This window comes from Tinamus guttatus, unplaced genomic scaffold (assembly GCF_059628265.1).
Source record: "Tinamus guttatus ecotype Peru unplaced genomic scaffold, ASM5962826v1 Tinamus_guttatus_pri_ptg000071l, whole genome shotgun sequence".
In the NCBI taxonomy this organism is placed as follows: domain Eukaryota; kingdom Metazoa; phylum Chordata; class Aves; order Tinamiformes; family Tinamidae; genus Tinamus; species Tinamus guttatus.
The window spans coordinates 935,837-956,188 of NW_028288605.1; the positions used below are offsets into that span (position 1 = coordinate 935,837).

At 47.7% G+C, this 20,352-nt stretch overlaps 1 pseudogene; it reads left to right on the top strand.

Annotated features, from left to right (window-relative positions):
* The first annotated feature begins 14,857 nt into the window (after positions 1–14,857).
* On the top strand, positions 14,858–20,141 carry LOC148595728 (uncharacterized; annotated as a pseudogene).
* Positions 20,142–20,352: the final 211 nt, after the last annotated feature.

The window sequence follows — 20,352 nt, forward strand, 5'->3', positions numbered from 1 at the left end:
CTGTTTGTGTGTGTGGTCTTTAGATGTTTATTGTGTAATGTGTATCAGCAGAGAGGACTGACTAAGTACAACAAGAAAGTGCAGAATTTGAAAGCGGGAAAGCCAGGAATAACTCAGACTATGGCGTCCCCCCCACCAGTGGAGGAATGGGAGCTGTACTCTGACTTGTGTCCTTGGAAAGAGACTAGGGAAATACTTCTGCACAGGAAGTAAGAATGAAGAACCAAAAGCTGAAAGACTGGCTACAAAACAAAACAAAAACAAAAACAAAAAAAAAGAGGGGGAGAATTGGGAATTTTTTAAATTTTTTGATTTATAGATATTGGAACCAGATGGGTGCCAGCGAAATGGGTGAGACCTTGGCTGGAAGCAAACGCGCCTAGATCAGATGTAGCAGGCAAGCAACCAGTACCCTAGCTGTGGAAAGTGTGAGCCTGCAGAAGGAAAACATGGGAGGAAGAAGTGTTACTGTTGTTATTAGCTGTATGTTGTAGCTTTTAGGAGGTAGTATTGCTTTTAACGCTATTGTAGGGGTTAATGCTGCTTTTAGCGCTAATGGATATGTTATGCTTTTTAGGCAGATTGTTAATTATAACCAAATCAAGAGTTGTTGGCTTTGTGGAACAGCAGATCAACTCGATGCACCGGTGTTAGGTATTAAGTGTTGGGATGGTGTTGTTGATCCTATGTTGCATTCTACTAGTTGTGCCTTGCTTATTGAAATGTGTATCAAATATGATTGAGAATGCTGTAAAGAAGGTTTGGCTGGCTACAATCACTGAGCAAAACGGGTTTGATGATTCTACTAATCTTGTGCATTTTGGTGGTCGTTCCCTGCCTGATTAAGTGTCTGAGACAGACAGTAGACAAGGCGATCAAAGACATATTTTGGGTGAACCATCAAGAATCCTGGCTTGCTCAAAAACAAGAAGGGGGAATTGTGGGGTTTCTGAAGGCCAGTGGTCATGCTGTGAGCAAGCCAGATAAGGGCAGAAGGGCGCCAGGCCTAGCTGAAAGGGTGGAAGGACTGCTGACTAAGAGATAAGGAGATCTTGCGGAGAGTCAGATAAGGAGGCAAAGAGTTGACGCAAATAAGAGCTAACCTATCCTGAGCTCAAGCCTTGCAATATGCATGAACCTAATTAAGTTGTGTATAAGAGTGCACACTGAATGTTCAATAAACGAGTCTTGTCGATGACCATATGGTGTCGCAGTCTCCCTTTCTCCTACAAGTGACAACTACAGGTCCAAGAAGGTTGAACCTGAGCTGTTTTGTTTTGTCCTATAGGACCTAAGTCAAAGAGCGGGTGCTGAGCACGTTCTGAGGATGACCTTCCACGGGACACTGAGCCGGAAAATGTCCAAGGAGACTTCCAGACACTTCAAAACATAAAATTGTCTCTAAGATTTAAACCACTGAGGAGTGGGTCTCTGTAAAAGCAAAGCTCTTTCATCCAGATCTTTTCTGTTTTGATGCACAGCTATATAAATCATGTCAAGAGATGAAGCAGCAGTCAGTATCAGTGCTTTTTTTTTTCCTTTATCTGTTACACCCCAGGAAGGAGTGGGGTGATGAGAGGGACTAAAACTATTATTTTAGTTCCTAAAATCTTTCTCCTTGATATTCTGTCCAGGGTACATGCCTGTCCCCAGTCATCTTTAATTGTATTATAGAAAGCTTTTGTCTTATCTGTCAGGAAAAGAGTCAGCTTGAGAAGCAAGCCATTTAGAAAACAACAATAAAATAGTGATAATTAGGAATAAAATCTCAAAAGCTTAAACAAGAATAAATAAAGCTTTAACTAAGATCTAATCCATACATTCACAGAAAGAGTAAGCTGAGACTTCCACTGCAGAAAATGTTTTTAAGGAGAAAAGTTCTTCCACAGACGTGTCAAGTCTGCAAGAGAAACAAGCTCTGCAAGGTAAGCCGCCAGCCTGGGTGAGCTGTGCTTTGCACATATCACCACACAGGTTTCGTTTGCAGGGTACCAGTGAAGTGTCCTTTATACTTGCAGTCAGCCATGCGCCTGCACACCTGGTGAAGATGAGCGAGCTGTGGGTGACAGTGACAGCTCCCAGAGCTCGTATCCTGGCAAAAGGATGAGACCTTTAGGGCCAGGTGTTGATTAATTCCAAAACTCTCTAGCAATGGCTGAGCACCATGGCTTGGCCTGCTCCAATCCAAGAAAGACAAGAGTAGACAGTCTGTTCTATAGGCAGACTAGATTAGAAGATAAGGTCATTTCTTTCATCTCACCGTGTCTCCATATTTCTCTCCCTGCATCCACAGCACATACTATCCCATTTAACATTTTTATCAGCAAAAGGCCTATGATTTGACTGACAAGGCTTTCCATATACCACACACCCTATCCCAGCTCATCACATCAGGAAGATACAAATAGGTGTGTAAGTATGGCTGCATCTTAATCCCATCAATCAACTCGGTGGTGATGATGGAGCCAAATGAAGTCTTTCCACTCATTAGATTCCTGTGGTCTGTGATTTGCCAAGAGTTTGACCACAACTCCCTGGTGTGTGTAGATGGCTTCTGTGATTCCCAGGTGGTCTCTCATCAAAATATATCCCAGGCTTGGGTCTGTTTAGCTTTCCAGAACAGATGAGACTGATATAACCAAAAGCTCCAAAGATTTGTTTCTTGAAGAATTCACTGCTTTTGGTATAGGAATAAAGGTCAGCAAACTGCCACCAATTGTAGAGACAAAGATAAGAAGTTATAGCAACTCCAGAGATAGGAGTTTTACTACACCATTTTGTCTGGGGACAGAAAAAAGGGCAGATTTTTTGCTGTCTTTCTTTTAATGTTAGTTGAAAAGCAAGACTTTAAAAAGCAGTAATTTTCTTTATTTGGCTATAAGAGCTACTAACACATGCTCACATAGCCTTAGACTCTGCCCTGTTTTCTCACTCCTCTGTTCTGGTCAGCTCTGCTTCTACACTCCTTAGGCCCAGGTGACTGGGAATTAAGACATTAATTCTTACTGTGACAGTAAGATAAATGATTTTTTTTTATCATAAAACCATTTTCAGTGGAATTTGATACTATATTATGATTTGGTTCTGCAAGAAGTGCACCAAACTAAGCCCCGAATCAATACAGAATTCATTAAAGGATTGGTTAGCTGTGTAGGCAGAATAACAAGGTCTTCTCTTTCCCTTTGCCTATCCTTTTTATCACACTGCAAGCATAAAAGGGTATGAAACATAGTAGGAAGATCTAATAAATCAGTAGAAAGACATGTAGCTTTTTCTTTTTCTTTTTTTTTTCTAAATGGAAAGATTAAATTTAGAAAAAAGGACCACTGGAGCAAGGAGGGAGAACAGGGAAAAGGCAGCAGATGTTGCAAGAGATCTACTTTCATGTTTCCTGTGCACCAGAAATGTGCAGATGTATGTTGGCAGGGCTACAGTCAGAGTCCGCAGTGAGGCTATGTCTTACACATCTGGAAGCTATTTGGCAGTGTGCAGAGTTCAAATGTTTTCTGCTTCAGCTGGTTTCAGACATACCTTGCAATGCAGGGCTGAGCATGAGACCGCTCAGCGGACACATTTGCTAACGAAGGCGCTCACCACAGCCTCGTCGTGGTTCGCTCCAGCTGCTGCCAGGCACGAGACTGGGGGCTGCTCCCCACTTTGGCCCACGCGATGCCAGTAACACTCAGAAAATGAGCATGATAATAGAGGAACAGGAAGGAGAGCAGGGAGAAGCAAACGGCACCACAACTCAGTGCAGCCTGGCCTCCTATCAAGAAACAAAATGTACTTGGACAAAATCCAGGGTGTGAGTTAACTTGAGTGCAGAGCAAGCCATTCAGGAAATCAGAAGGTCTGCGCTGCACAGGAACATGGAGGAGTCACATCAGAGCCCTCTGACTCCTTGCAGAAATCCCTTATCCTCAAAAAAAAAAATAAAAAAAAGTTGTTGCCCTCTGCCCCAGAGGACTTGGCACCTTGAGTTGCATGGATGAGCAAGAAGCTGCACACTGGGTCTGGGCTGCCCTGGCCCTTGTGCAAAGGGAGCAACTGCCTGCGGTGCTGCCCTGTGCACAGGGATGGCTGCAGGGCCTGCATGGACACCATTTACTAGTGCCACCCTCTGCCAGCAGCCCCAGGGATGGCAAACACATGGCAGCAGCTTAACTGCAAGGTAGAGGGTGGCTTTTCCCACCTCCAGGTGCCATTCCCAGCTGGGTTGGAGCACTAGCTGGCATTTTTGCTGCTGAATGAAGATGGCTCCTGCAAAATCTCACAGAAAGGGAGGGACAAACTGCACCCTGGTGAGCAGCTCTTGGACCATCCAAGCTCCGGTTGCTCCCCTCCACATATCATCCAGTGCTCCAGACCTTAAGAGTAATATATTCCTCTTTCCATTGCTTGCTGCATTTCAAGCTTTTGGATCTGCTTAATTTAGATATAGAATATCTTATACGCCTCCACTTCTGTCTTCATCTTCTCTGTCTGGAGCCACCCTCAAATTAAAATAGAGAAGGATAAGAGGAATGGGATGAAACAGCATCTAAAAGTAGCATGCCAAGATGTTATCACTCAATATTTTTTTTCAGTTGCAGGAACATTTTTCAGCACAGCACATATCTTGTAACACTTCCACCTTCAGCTTCCCTGTCCCTCATCTCACTATTTTTGCTTGCACTCTGCACTCAAGGCACACAAGGATGCATGCACTGGGGAGTGTTTTCTTCACTCAGCTTCAAAACTTTGAGAGCAGCAAAATTTGTAAGCTCATGTAGTGGCTGAGGACACAGGCACTTGTAGGGATGATCCAGAGCATAACAGGGAGAAAAGATGGAGAGGGGGAAACCTTTGTGTGTCCCCATCGCCTCATGATGCCACTTCTAATTTCCAGTTTGGAAACTTTCTGCAGCTGGCGCTGCCAGTTGCGCATCTGCCATGAGACACAGTGGCAGTGGGAGGACCTGCCAGCTCCACCACCAATTCCTGCACTTCCAGCAGGAACCACCTAGACCAGCAGTTCCAAACATGTTCTTAATCCAACCATATCCCTCTTTTTCCATGCCCTCCCCACACAACTGGCCCACTTCTCCAAAGCAAGTGCCTGCCCACACCTCAGCACGTGGGGGGCTTGTGCCACAGCCCCATTGCCTCGTCCCTGGCCTGGCCATGGCTCTGGCATCGAGGAGCCACGATGGTTCCTTAGCTGACATAGAATGAAGGTCAGTCAGGGATGAAAAAATTTCAAGAGAAATGATGAGATGCTTTATTTCAACTTCAAATGAACAGTGAGGCAGGACTTCTTTGCTAATTCAATATGTCAAAAATACAGCCAAGACAAAAGGAAAAACTTGTAGCGGTGAACAGAAAACTGAACCCTGGAAAGCACCAGTCCTTCTGACCTTGTAAATGCAGAGAGACCATGGAAAATGGAAATTTCAGTCTAGGCTGGGGCCAGCAGCTTTGGGAAAAGGATGCAGCATGCCTTAAGAAACAGGCCATCTTTCCCAAATCCCCAAAAGCGGGAAAGGGAAGAGGTGCTCTGGGGACTAAGTCAGCCATCTTCCTCAAGAGCATTTCAGAAAACCATAACCACAGTAGACTGATGTGAGCAAACTCCCGGTCATGGTACAAGCAGAACTGAACAAATTACCACAGCTTGATAATAGCAGTGCTAGCGGCCATGGAGTTGTAATGGTCTAAGAATATAAAACAACAAGGTTTGAGGACAGAGAGTAATAGCTTTTATTAGAGCTCCTAAAAAGCTGGAAAAAAACAGACAAGCTTTCACTACACAGGGGTTCTCTCAGGTCTAAATGAAAGTGTGACATCCTAGGATGGAACCGAGACACCCACCAGAGAGCACACAACATCTGAGGAAATTATTGAGCACTGAGCGTTAGTGGATTATTTATGCATATTTGAAATATTAAGTAGTAAGATAATTGTTTACTACTCTAATGTTTGAACAGGGAAGGCGGACATCAGGCTCTCTCTGCAAGGAGCTCTCTCACAAGCCAGTTGGAAGGAGATGTGTTGTGGAAAGACTGACATTGCGCAAGGCAGGTCGTCTTGCGCCTGCCCGCTGGCCGGGCCAAGGCTACGAGCAGGGCGTACGCCAGGGATTCCCAGCCAAAGACACGGCCTGGATGAGTGTCTGGGGAGTGAGAGCCGGCACGAGGCGTGGGGTGCAGAGCCGGGGCAGGAGGGAAGATGGCAGGTATCCACCAATCTGCAGTCACAGATGTTGTGCTGTAGACAGCCCCTCACAGCCAGTGACATGCGGCAACCGCAGCAGCGCCACACACAGCCCATGTGGACAACGCGCTCACCCAGTGGCCCTCAGCAGCACCGGAAGGAAACCTGAGGAAAACCGCAAACCACGGAGCCCATTTGACATGGGTGTAATAAGGTGGGCCAGTGTCCCCTTCCTGGGGTCTACAAGGTCTCTGGAAAGCATGGCCATAGTGACATGGGGCTTTGCTCTCAGCCCTGGCTGAAGTTGTGTCTATTAGAAAAGCTGCCTCAATTGATAAGGACTGATTGATTTCCCCTACAAGGAATAGGGCCTGGGTTGTGCTAAAACTAAGCCAAGAGCCTTCCTGGGCAATGTGCAGAAATGGGACCTTTCATGAATTTTGTAGCTCTGCAAAAAAAGAGGCTTACAAGAAATAACACTTTTTTTTTTTACTAGCTGTTAACAAAACTTGCCACATCGCTAGAGTGTGTGGGAGGATATCTAAGTAACGGAGGCTACCCAATAGAAGACGGATACGATGAGCCGGACTAGGACCAAGGCGAAAAGATCATGGGAAAGTCACTAGCTGGAAGAACAGAGAAGTAGGAGAGGAAGAACCTGTAAACAAGCTTATCAGTACAGAATAGAGGACTGTGTGCAGGCCAATCATGTAAACGCGTGCCCCGATATCTACAGCCAATCTAGTACGGTAGAAGAGGCGTGGACAGTAGTATGTAAGCAATCGCAATGTAAGCATACACGTGGCTAGATGACTTAGCAGAAATGTAGTAGATAAATAGAGTGCTGTAACGCGAATAAAGCGATTTCTATTAGACTCATATTGAAGCCTTCGGGAGTCATGTCTGGCCTCCCACAGATGGTGACCCCGACATGATGCGCTTTCAGTGCATTTGAAGAGGGACACCCCGACGGGAGCACCCGGCTGGGGAATGACTCGGCGGGACCAAGGTCTGGGACGGATTGGGTGGCAATCCGTGAAGATTTGAAGATTCGTTGCACCTGGTGGAGGTGAGCAGCCGGGGCAGGAGATGGGGCAGTCAGTAACTAAGGAAGAAAGTGCAATTGTTAAGCTCCTCCTGCATATTCTCTCTAAGAGAGGAATTAAGCATGATGAACAGACCCTCTGCAAGCTTTTGATCTGGTGCAGAGAGAATGGGTTCAAAGCCGAGCCCCACCTAGCATTCAATGTGGAGACGTGGGAGGATGTAGGGCGGCAGCTCAGGGATCATATCACTGACGGGGATAAGCAGGCCAGGGACCTTGCTACTATATGGAAGCTGGTCCTGTCTACCTTATCCGATATGAAAGCAGAAAGCAAAGTGGCCGCCGGAGCCATGGCAGCCTTTGCGAGCACTTCAAGAGCGGGACCACCACGCCACCGAAAACTGCTGGTGTTTGGAGATCCGTCGCCAACCCCCCCGCCCGCGTCCTCACCTGTGCCTGCGGCGCCTGCACCGTCTGTGCCCCCACTTCCGAACCCCTCTGGCAAGCCTGAGGCACGGCCCGGCTAGGTGCAGGACTTGTTGGATCGCCTTGAAAACTTAGAGAAGGGGGCCGGGGAAGGAAAGGCGAAGGAGACCAAGGAGCCTTACATTGCTGAGGGTTTGACAAAACCCGGAGGGGTGGTGCAGGGAAAAGCGGATTGCGATCCCCAAAGTCGCTGGAGGGAGCTAAGACTATTACTAGCGGAGCAAGGAGCATTGTCAGCATTTCCTGTGATAGGGGGCCCCCGTGACAGCCAAATCAGTGGACACCTTTGCCGTTTGATTTAGTGAGAGAGGCACGTAAATCGGTACAGCAGTACGGCTTACACGGTCCACAGACTGTTTGTGAATCCGATACTGAGAAAGAGATTTGATCTGTCTTTTAAAGTGGGCATTGGAGAATTGTAATGCTTTAAGTGTGTACACAAACCATTATTAGGGCTATTCTTTCTATTTGCTATGTTCGTCTGTATTATGTGTTGTATGCGTTGTATAATGATGCTGACACGAGGTATGGTTGAAACTGCCATGAAAACGTTATCTGTTCAGGTCCTTCGCTACAATAGATTGACCTCTACAGACCACAGGGTGGCATGTATTGGAGGTGGAAATTTGTATGATCTGCAGAGTCATAAAACTATTGTGCGAAATAGAATCCAGATCTTGAGAAGGAAGATGTTTGCCTGCCTGAGCTGAGCAATAAGGAGCACGGAGGCGGCTGCTCAGCCAGGTTCACAGCCGACCTCCTCCAAAAGCAGTTGCAGGCGGCTGCTCGACCGGGCTTGTAGCCAACATAACTGCAAACATCCTCTAAACTAGTTTGGAGGTCATACACCCGAGAGGGAGGGAGATGAGAAAGGCAGGACCCTCAGACTGACGGCTGGGACCCCTTACTGGTATGAGCACCTGCGCATCCAGGAGGGAAGGTTATGTGACTGAAGGTGGAGTTTGTCTGCCCCCTGGTCTGCCTGCTGGCACGTACTGGCCTTACGTGGCAGGACGCACCAGGCATAAAAAGACAGTGCAGAGAGAGGGGGGGGGCGAGGCTCCTAACACCGAGGCCTACGTTGTCTCCGCGGGGACGCCCGCCGAGTTGGGAGCCTGTCAGCAACCCTCTAATTCGCCAACTCAAGAGAATGTTCAGTCTCAGTATCCTGCCGACAAGTATTACCTCAAGAGTAATTATTCATACTTTGCTTCTTTAATGTGCTTTCACCTGAATAGCTGTAGCCACCTTGTTTTGTGTGATTATTGCTGAATCCCAAGCACATTCGCAACCTAATTGGCGACGAGGATGGGATTCGGCAATTGAGACAGTGGAACTCACTAGCGGAGCGCACAGCTACGTGAGGTCGTGCCACTGGATAGACCTGTGTTTGCGCTGTGTGTGTGTGTGGTCTTTAGATCTTTATTGTGTAATATATATCAGCAGAGAAGGCTGAATAAGCACAACCAGAAAGCGCAGAATTTGAAAGCGGGAAAGCCAGGAATAACTCAGACCGCAGCACCCCCCGCCCACCCCCCCTACCAGTGGAGGTCTGGGAGCCATACTCTGACTTGTATCCTTGGAAAGAGACTAGGGAAATACTTCAGCATGGGAAACAAGAATGAAGCAACGGCCAAGCTCCAGTGCGACTGACACGGAAGGACCAGCAATGGTCCTTACAAATTGTAAAAGCCTCAGTTGCTACTGGAGCGGAGGCCTCCTTAATATATGGAAATCCCAAGCAATTTCTGGGGAGGAAACCAAATTGAAGCTGTGCAAACATAAATAGAAATGGAAATAGAGAACCTCCCCAAAAGACTGGGACATCTTAATGATCGATTTAAAAGATTGATTCCTTACCATACCATTGCATCCTGAGGATCATGAAAAATTTTCGTTCTCTGTACCCTCTGTTAACAAACAAGCCCCTATGCAGTGATATCATTGGGTAGTGCTTCCCCAGGGTATGAAAAATTTGCCCACCCTGTGCCAGCTCTATGTCTCATGGCCATTAACTCCCATCCGTCAGATACACCCTGAACTAATGATCTACCATTATATGGACGATGTCTTAGTAGCCGGAAAGCATCTGGAGGCAGAAAGTCTTCTGACAGAGATGGAAAAGATCCTAGGAGCGGGAGGTCTGCAGATAGCGCCAGAGAAAGTACAATGGCAGCCAGCTTGGCGGTACCTGGGCTGGGAGATTACCAGAACAGTTGTTAGGCCACAAAAGCTCTTTCTATGAGCAGAAGTCACTACCCTAAATGATGTGCAGAAGCTCCTGGGCGATATCAATTGGGTACGCTCGGTCTGCGGTATTTCCAACGCGGATATAGAACCCATCGTCCAACTCCTTGGTGGGGGAGGTGGAGTTGATGCCCCACGTGAGCTTTCCCCCAAAGCAAAACTAGCACTACAAAGGGTATCCGAAAGGGTATCAACCGCATATGCCAGTCGCTGGGACCCTGATAAACCGGTGGGTTTGCTCTTGCTAAACCACAACCACTACCCGCTGCTGCTATTAATGCAATGCTTTGAGGATAGAGATCCCCTTCATATACTCGAAATTTACACAAAATTTACAAAACATAAAATCATACACAAAAACCATACCACACAAAAATCATACACAAAATTTACTAACAAGTGCTCCGAACAAGCACAGACTCTTACAGCGTCAAAATATGCACTTTTCTTAATATTGTCATGGTAGGCAATCATTTTATATTTGAAGACAGACAGAACAGAATCTTTGTTTAGATCTGTCTCTTTGAACATGTATTTTTAAGCAGGATTGAACAAATAAACATTTTTGGTATTGATCAAGTGACACCAATAGGCTCAGGAAAATCTTCTCCCTCTGATTGTTATGTGCCAAAAATAAAGAAAATCTGGTTACATTTTAGAGGAAAGTAGCAATCCATGGCTACCCATATTTAAATAACAAAAACTTCTGAGTGAATTCTGGATGTCAGCCATGTGTTATGGTTTAATAGTTCAGTTCTGACTCACAAGCACAAAAAACTGTTATGAAACACATATGCCTGCCCATGTGCATGCACACGCACATTAGTGTGAACTACTTAAAAAAAAAAAAAAAAAACTTTTTTTGTAGCATTAGTAATGCTTGAAGAAAGTGCTTAGTTTAAGTGGAGGTGGGAAAATTAGCAAAGTCTGTCATGTGCCTTGGACCAAGGGCATGATGGTTTGCAGTTTTAAAACTTACAAAGAATGGGTTGAAATTGAGGAATAATACCCACTTCACAAGCAAGTCTAGTCCTTCCAAATCCTAAAAATCTAATCACACCCCATGTCTTGAATAATCACCAGTCTAAATCACTCATACCCTTACCATGTGAAGCTCATGGAAATCTCAAATAATTCCTATCCCAGGCCTTTCAACCAGTAATATTTATATGGCGGGTTATTAGCTCCTTTTACTGTTTTTTGTCATCTAAATAAATAGCCATGGCAGGGGTGTTTATAAATAGATAGCATGTGCCTCATCTCCCTGGCAAAGAATGGTAGGGGAGAAGTGTTCACCCTAATGGTGCTTCAGGGCCTTGCGGGGCCATCTTGCTGGGCTGCTCCAGCTCCCACTGCAGGCGCACGGCCCCGCTCGCCTTAGCTCTGCCTTGGAGAAGGGACCTGCACACAGGGGCGACCAGGCAGCTGGGCTCATGGGCTTTTCACCCATCCCTTCCTTCTGGAAGCAGCGTTCCCCGCATCACACTCCCACACGGAGCAATCCCTCCCTCCGACTGGGCAGCTCTCCTGGAGGCAGATTAAGTCAGACACTTCAGGACCTGGAACAGTTAGTTGGAAGGAATTTACACAATAGTGAAGTCCATAAGCAGTTATGGACATTTGCCCGTCCCCAGGAAACCTTCCCCATTTAAACCCAAACATGCACACACGACCACGCATTTTGGGTTTTCTTGAATGATTTGAAACATGTTTGTATTTGGACATGCAAATGGCAAGTCACTGCACCTACACAGGCACTTGCGTGTGCAAATCAGATCCAGATAGGCAAGTATGGCAACTGCACACACACAGACGAGGTGCATGGTAGCTACGTGCTAGGCATGCACAATTATGCCCACACATTTATGAAAATTAGGCCTTTAAGCCTATATTTAAAGAATCTGTATTAGCATCCCTATTACTGTCCACAAAAGAACAAGGAAAACAAGGGCAAAGCATCAGCCCAAGGAGCACTACATCAAAGAAGGTCACTTTGAGAGGGGAAGACAGATTAACAAATTTCAGCTGATGGGAAGGCAACTACAGCAATGTGCATCCCAGCAGCAGCACAACCCAACTTCTGCCTACTCCCTAGAGCTTCCTGCTTGCGTTCTTCAGTCACTGTGGGATGGTCTTAAGAGTAAATGCATTGAAATTACAGTGACTCTGTCACTGACCCTGTCTTGAAGAGACCACGGTGCTTGCAAAATGCCTACAGCATGTTAGAGATTTTGCTTGAGCCCCAGCAGTTTGTGGAAAGAGGATGACACTCTGCTTGGGAGCTATACCTCCCAGGAGGTTTTTGCCTTTCCTCTAAAGTTTCCCCTGTTATTTTCTCTGTTATAAAAGCATGGGGGGTACGGGAGGAGGGAGCTGGGGAGGAGGAGTGGGGGAAGGGCCCTTTTAAAGCGTATGGAAGAAAACTTTTAAAATGTAGGCTTTGCAAACTAAGATTTCGCATGGGAACTTGGACAGGTGCAGTGTTACCAGATCTGGCTGCGACAGCACCCTGCCCTAAATAGCTGAACCCTATTTACCTTGCTGTGATTTCCACACAGCCAATTCCTCTGGCAGTGAAAATTTAAGACCCCGCATGCCTGGGAAGCAGCAATCAGCTTTCCTGCTGTCATTGGAGCAGGGAGGAATAAGCTGCCAAACAAATTCCCCCGGTGCCTCCTCAGGAGCTAAACCTCTGCCCCACCTGCTCCACTCACCCGTTATCATGGCCGTAGCCGCTCTGAGGCAGGCGCGTGTTGCCAATGACATCCTTCTGCAAAGATAACTGCTTATCTTCTTCATACAAACAGATACATCATGTACAGAAAACACTAACTTGACAATGCCAAAGCAGCCCTCCACAGCTCACAAGACAAACAGCAAGCAAAATGTTTTCAGGTTATACTCCCTTCAAGCATTATGAATATTGCATATTATCCTGGCCCTAATTACAACAGTTTCTCTAGAAACTCCCACAATGAAAGCCATGGACCCAGCTGCTGCTGTTCACCTTCTCATGCTACGTGGTGCAGGTGGGAAAGCTGCTCAAAGGAGGGGGAACCAGGGGTTTGACTTCACCAACATGACTTGATCGAAGGCCAGCTCATGCAAAAGAGGTTCTTCAGTACTCATAATAGGAAAATACCATCTAAATGCTTTTCCTTCCACTGTGAGAATTCACAGGGAGTGGGGCCAATGAGGACAAAGCAGAAAGCGAAGGGGTGGGTGCTGGCAGCAACAAGGGATGCAGAAGTGGGAACTTCTTGCAGTTTGGACAAGGAAGCGGAGCCATCCATCAAGGGCTGGTGCATGTTGTACGTTGCCACCTGCATGCAGTGCAGGTGTGGGACACGCTGGGTTTCCCTTTGCAGCACCAGAATAACGGAGGGACAGAGCTGCCCTCCAGCACAGCATGTTGTCTGGCAAAGACCCACTGCCACCATGAGCAGGTTCAGCACTTGGTTTCCAAGGAGCCGCTTGATGAGGAGGCCTGACAAAATGCACATCATGCTCCAGGGTTTTTTTTTTTTTTTTTTGAATGCTAATTTTTCATAAAAGCCTATGCAATTTAGAAATATTGTAACGGAAATAAAATGTGTAGTAGCGTGCCATTGCCATCTCCCAGCAGTTCTACAGAAGGGCTGTGATGAAGCATGGAGTAGCGGTGTTGGAAAAGCCCCATCTCGTGGGCATCAGCTGCAGAGCAAAAGCAAAAAACACTGAAGTGGAATAAAAGCTGTAGAAAAATGTTGGCAACGCGTTTCTCATATGCATGTGCCAATTTTGGATTTGGTTCTCATCCACAGGAGTTTCATTAGTCCCTTGCCTCCCAGAGTTTCACTCTGAGTTGCAGGTTTGAATAAAATGAAAAAATCTTAGTGCAAAGCCAACGGAAACAGTACATTTTATCTGATTTTGACATATAATATTTGCACAGTTGCTGTATGGACCTGCTCAGAGCTTATGGAAAGACTTGGGGCTGGGTGGTTAAGTGCTGCTACATAGAGCTCTACTTCACCCCACCTCCAAAAGAAACTCCTTTTCCCCTCCTTCAGCTCTCTGCCTTTATCGGTTAATTTATAACTATGTTTCCATCTTACTTGGTACCTTTTAATTATCTCTATAATCTAGCTTCTCCTCATTCTACAGTTTATTTCAGGAGTGCACATACCCATTTGTGTGTGTGCTCGTAAATCACGGAGAGCAGCTGCATTCCAGCACTTAAACACGCTCCCATCTTTGCAAGGGCTTCCAGTTCAGAGAAGCAACACTTTCAGGCACAAATGTGAAACAATACATCGCATTAAATCCATGGGTTATATTTGAAAATAATTTCTTACTCCCTCTTTCCTAATACACGGTTAAATTTATCTTCCTATTAATCCAGACTCTAATTTTTACCCTTTGGCTTTGATTACATGATTTAACTTGCAAGGCTATTTAATCCACATTGTGGGAGAAAGGGGAGCTGAGAGGAGGATTTGAGCATGAAGGGCAACATCCTTTTGCTTTTATGCTACAGCCCTGTTATTACCACTTATAAGGAAAACATGAAACCTGTCAGGCTTAAGAGGACTGACAAAAATCCCATGAACCACAAAAGACATCAGCGAGCCGCTGTAGCATAGACCATTGAGCACAGATGTAGTAACCTCCTTGTGTGAAATCCCGCTCGTCCGCAAGGTGCATGGACACACAGCAGTAATGCAGCACCCAGCCCTGTAGCAAGTGGCACAGGGCAGGGACCAACCACTCCTAGCAGCCAATGACAAAATAAGGAACAAGAGCTAAAGAAGATCAAGGAAACACCATCTCACCACCACAAGCGCCAGTGAGCATGGTCAGGCAAGGGGCCCTGCTGACAGAGGAAACGCTGAGAGGAAACGCAGCATGCGCCAGGCCAGAGCTCCTAATGGCCTCGCGTTGGAGGCTGGAGCCCAGCCACCATGGGAGCTGCTCACCCCACAGATCCTTCTCCTTGAGGTGTGGCAGTGGTTGGCAGCGCAGGGAGCGTTTCCGGGCACACACACTCTGCTGGGGGCTGCTTATGGTGTCGGCACAAAGGTTGCTGATGCTGTGGAGGTGGCGCAATACGTGAGCACAAAGTTGAGCCACAGCGCCAAGCTCGGGGGCACGGCTGTCACCACCGTGGAAGGCCACTGCTGGATAAGACTCCTGCAGACACCTGATCGCTGCCCTGCAGCGAGGTACCCTGGCAGCACAGCGAGGCCTTCACCCAAAGGTCTCTGAAAGAGCTGAAAATCAACCCTGCTGCTCCGGGCCTGGGCCTGACAAACTCACCCAGCCTGGACACGCGGCGAAGCCCTGAGCTGCGTGCTCTGCTTGCTCCTTCCTCAGTGGCACACATCTCTCCAGAGCTCATACACAGTAATAAGGCAGGATCACTGGGGAGATAAGAAGCAGAGAAAAAATGAGGCACATTTCTGAAGAACAGCAAGGGAAAGTGTCGTGCCAACAGCAAATGAACATCTGCAGCAAGTGGAGCTTGGGACTGAGCAAACCCCCAACTGGAGCACTGTGGGTGTATGGAGGAGCAGGGTCCCTGCAAGGGTGAGCCACAGACCTTTATTTAGGGTTAAACGCCACTTACAGAGCTTCCACGCCCGAAGCAGCCCCCGCCCCGCCCCGCCCGGCAGCATGCGGAGCCCAGCAGGCCAACCAGCCAATCAGGCAGGTGATCCCGCGCCGACCACGTGTGAGGCCGCCCAATAAGCTGTCTGGTCACGCGCTGGCCGCGTGGCTGCAGCTCCCGCCTCTCCCGCTCAGCTCCCCCTCCCAGTCTCCGAGGAGACACTGCCCCTCACCGGCCCCAGGCTGACCCCAACAGAGCGGCGCGTACGGTACCTGTTACCTCAAACACAGCCACACTGAGGCGGGATACCTTACGTTGTTTGGCACCGGGCTGGATGCTGATCAGGAAAAGGTGCTCACCGGAAAAGGAGCAGATGTTAATATGTTTCTTTGAACTGGGGACAAAAAAGAAAGAAAATAAAGTCTTTAAAATAGAGAAGTTGAGTGGGTAAAAGAATGCAGAGATATTATTGACCATTTTCACAGAGATATTATTCACAATTTCCAACCCATCTGGCTGAACACAGCCACAGTGGTAGAGCCTTTTATTAAGCACCTTTTATTACTGATGTTGTGAGAATGCTTCTGTAAAACCCTTACAACCAAGGAAAGAATTGCCTAATGAAGATGACCAATTCAAAGAGAACCCGTGGCGATCAGACCTTAAAAGGAAATACGGGATTTTGTGTAACCGCCTTCCCCTTGCTGGTATATAAACCCTGCGCGTGACACCAGGGGGGTCCTTATGCAAGATTCCCCCTTTGAGGGTGAGCCGGGGACCCCAGCTAGCTGGTAATAAAGTTGGATCCTGCATCTATCGGCCTCTCTGCTTCTGTCACGCTTGTGGGCTGGGGAATCGGACTTAACATTTTGGGGGCTCGTCCGGGATTCCACCCTGTCGGCGGGCAAAGCCTAAGAGACGCCCAGGACAGCTTAGGGTAAGCAGGATAAGCGGGCCCGAGGGAAAGGCTGGCGAGCGCCCAGGTGGACGCACCGCAGGGTAGCCAGCCGGGTAGTGTGGGAGACGTCCCCACTACCCTGTGGTTATTAGGAAAACGGGGGTGAAAGGTAAACCCCGTGGTGAAAGGTAAAACAGGGGTGAAAGGTAAACCCCGTGGTGAAAGGTCAAGGAACGCGTGCAAAAGGAAAAGAAATTTTGGGTGTTGTGTGTGTGGAATTGTTGTCTGTCGCTTTATGTGCTTTGTGTCTGTGTTTTCCTCAATCGAATATCGCTTGAAATGGGGCAAAGACAAACTAACCCTCCTTCTTTGTTCAGCATTAATTGATCTTTTAGCAGCTGTTAAAGGTTTTATTTACAACAGAGGAGCGGGAACGGATCCTATCGGAAGCGTGGAAACTTGGACCAGGGGTGGATGGGAGACCTACCACCCAACAGAACCTGATAGAGGAAGGATTCCCGTTAATGCGACCCCCGTGGGATTTCGACTAGGCGGAAGGTAGGGAGCGTCTCCGAGTATCCCGCCAGACTCTGATGGCCAGCCTCCAGGCGGCGGCACGTAAGCCCACCAACTTGGCTAAAGTTAATGTGGTAAGGCAGGAGCCGACTGAGAGTCCAGCGGCATTTCTGGAGCGAATATTAGAGGCTTTTAGACAATATACTCCGTTAGACCCCTTGGCAGAAGAAAACAGGGCAGCCGTCATACTGGCATTTGTAAATCAGGCAGCCTCCGATATCAGGAGAAAACTGCAAAAGGTAGATCGAGTGGGGGAACAGACTATACAGGACCTATTGAAAATAGCAGAAAAGGTTTACAATAATCAAGAGACGCCCGAGGAAAGGCAGGAGAGACTGCGAAAGGAAGATAGGGAATTCCAAGCGAGGGAAAACCGGCGTAACCAGAAAGAATTAGCGAGAATCTTTTACGCCGGCAAAGGGAAAAAGGAGGCAGGGAGAGAAGTGCGGGAAGGTGGGGGAGGAGAGAGAAGGAGGCTGGAAAGAGACCAGTGTGCCATATGTAAGGGGAGGGGCCACTGGAAGAATGAGTGCCCCGAGAGAAGAAGAGGAGGGGCCGGTGGGAAGACAGGGCCTTTTAACTATAGACTCCAAACCCAGGTATTACTGGCGGGGGAGGGGGAAAGTGACTGAAGGTGTCGGGACTCGGCCCCCTTCCCCGAGTCTTGGGTAACGTTAGAAGTGGAAGGGAAACCAGTAGGATATATGGTAGATACGGGAACGGAACACTCGGTATTGAACAAGGATAGGGGGAAGCTAACAAAGAAAACCAGTTGGGTGCAGGGGGTGAATGGGATTAAATCTTATCAATGGACCACAAACCGCCGGGTGGATCTAGGTACTAAGCAGGTTACTCACTCTTTCATCTATATACCGGAATGCCCGGCACCCCTGTTGGGAAGGGGCCTATTGACCAAGCTACGGGCTAGAATATACTTTGAGGAAGGAGGGGTGAAGGTTAGCGACGGGGAGGGAAACCCGATACATGTACTGACTATGCGATTAGAGGACGAGTATCGGATATATCAGCAAAGGGGGACGGGGGAAATACCGAAAGAAATGGAAAGGTGGGTGCGGGAGATTCCAGAAGCATGGGCAGAAACGGCAGGAGTAGGAGTGGCTAGTCGCAGAGCCCCGATAGTTGTGGAACTGAAACCAGGAGCGGAACCGGTCCGAGTCTGGCAATATCCTATGACAAAAGAAGCGAGAATGGGTATAACCCCTCATACATTTTCGCTTTTGAATGGGAGGACATGCAGCAAGGGATAGCAAGACAACTCACATGGACTAGGCTACCACAAGGGTTTAAAAACTCGCCAACCCTATTTAATGAGGCTCTGAGTGAGGATCTGCAGTTGTACCGTAGCACCCACCAGGAACTAACACTGCTGCAGTATGTAGATTACATACTTCTGGCAGGAACAACCAAAGAGGAATGTGCAAGGGGCACTGAAGATTTGGTTAGGGAACTGGCTCGGCTAGGATATAGAGCCAGTGCAAAGCAGAACTCATTGCTCTAACAAGAGCCCTAGAAATGGCAGAAGGGAAAAGATTGACTGTATACATGGACAGTCGCTATGCGTATGGGACTGTGCATATACATGGGGCCATTTACAAGGAAAGGGGATTTTTAACATCGTCGGGAAAAGAGATTCGGAACAAGCAAGAGATACTTCACTTATTGGAAGTCATACATAAACCTAGGGCGATAGCCATGATCCATGTCCCAGGGCATCAAAAAGCAAGGGACCAAATCAGCAGAGGGAATCAAGCAGCAGATGAGGCTGCAAAACTGGCCGCGCGTGAACCCATCGGAAAAGAAGTAATGCGATGGCGCTAAACCTCCCTCCGCCGGGAATGGGCCAGTTGCCACCAACTCCAGTATACTCTGAAGAAGATCTGCAGTGGATAAGGCACAATGGGAACTTAAAGAAAGGAGAGGATGGGTGGTACCGAGGTTCGGATTCCACCTTGATAATACTACAGACTTTGGGGGAACAATTATTAACTCAGCTGCCCAAGTCAACCCATCTGGGAGAAAGAAAAGCAGCTAAACTCTTGGAAACGGCCAAACTGCAGTTCCACAACCAGGGGGCGGTAGGCTGTAGAATAATAGAGGAGTGCATAGTGTGTCAGGTGATGAAACCTGGAAAGAGGGCAGGACAACATCTGGGGATCGGGGAAAGGGGTTGGAGACCTGGAAGGTCGTGGGAGGTAGATTTCACCAAAATCAAGCCTGGAAAATACGGATATAAGTACTTGTTGGTTATGGTAGACACCTTTTCGGGTTGGATAGAAGCCTTTCCCACTAAGCGTGAAACTGCCCAGGTGGTAGCCAAGGTGTTGTTAGAGGAAATAATTCCATGCTATGGGGTCCCGGAGATTATAGGATCGGACACTGGACCTGCCTTTGTGGAAAGTATCATTCAGAACTTAGCCCAAATTTTGGGGACTATGTGGAAATTACATTGTGAGTATAACCCCAGAGCTCGGGGCAAGTGGAATGAACCGAACTTTAAAAGAGACTTTAACAAAGTTGGTAACAGAGACTGGCGGGGACTGGGTGACACTCCTTCCCTTTGCTATTTTCCAGGAACGAAACACACCCTATGTTCTGAATCTTGCCCCCTTCGAAATCATGTATGGGACTCCACCTCCGGTGTACCCACTAAGAGAAGGGGAAAGGAGAATTGAACCGGGAACAAAAGATAATGCTTCAGGCAGTCCAGGCCGTGTATCAAGTACATAAGGATCTATAATCAAGGAAAAGGGCCTATGGAACCCATGCATGATCTTGAACCGGGAGACTGGGTATGGGTAAAAAGGCATCACCGAAAGTCATTAGAAGCAAAGTGGAAAGGACCTTATGTTGTGGTTCTTGTAACCCCCACTGCTCTAAAGGTTGACGGAATCGGCCCGTGGGTACATCGCTTGCATGTGCGAAGGGCATCCCCTCCAGAACGAGAGGAAGCTGAGAAGTGGGAGGTCCAGCAGAATCCTAAGAACCCCCTAAAGATCCACGTCAAACGACAGAATGTGGCATCTCCTGGTCCTAGTTCTGGTGACGACTCGACTGGTAACAGGAAAGAGCCCCCATCAGCCTTATAAATGGACTCTGGCAAGGTGGGAGGATGGGCAGGTGATACAGACTAGGGTAACGGCGGGCTCCCCTAGTTTTACTGCTGATCTATGTACTCTAGCTCCCATATCCCCGTGTCAGAACCTAAGAGCGTATTATTTCTGCCCTGCTTCGAATCCGGGGAAGGGGTATTGCAATAGCCCCAATCAATATTATTGTGCATATTGGGAATGTGTGACC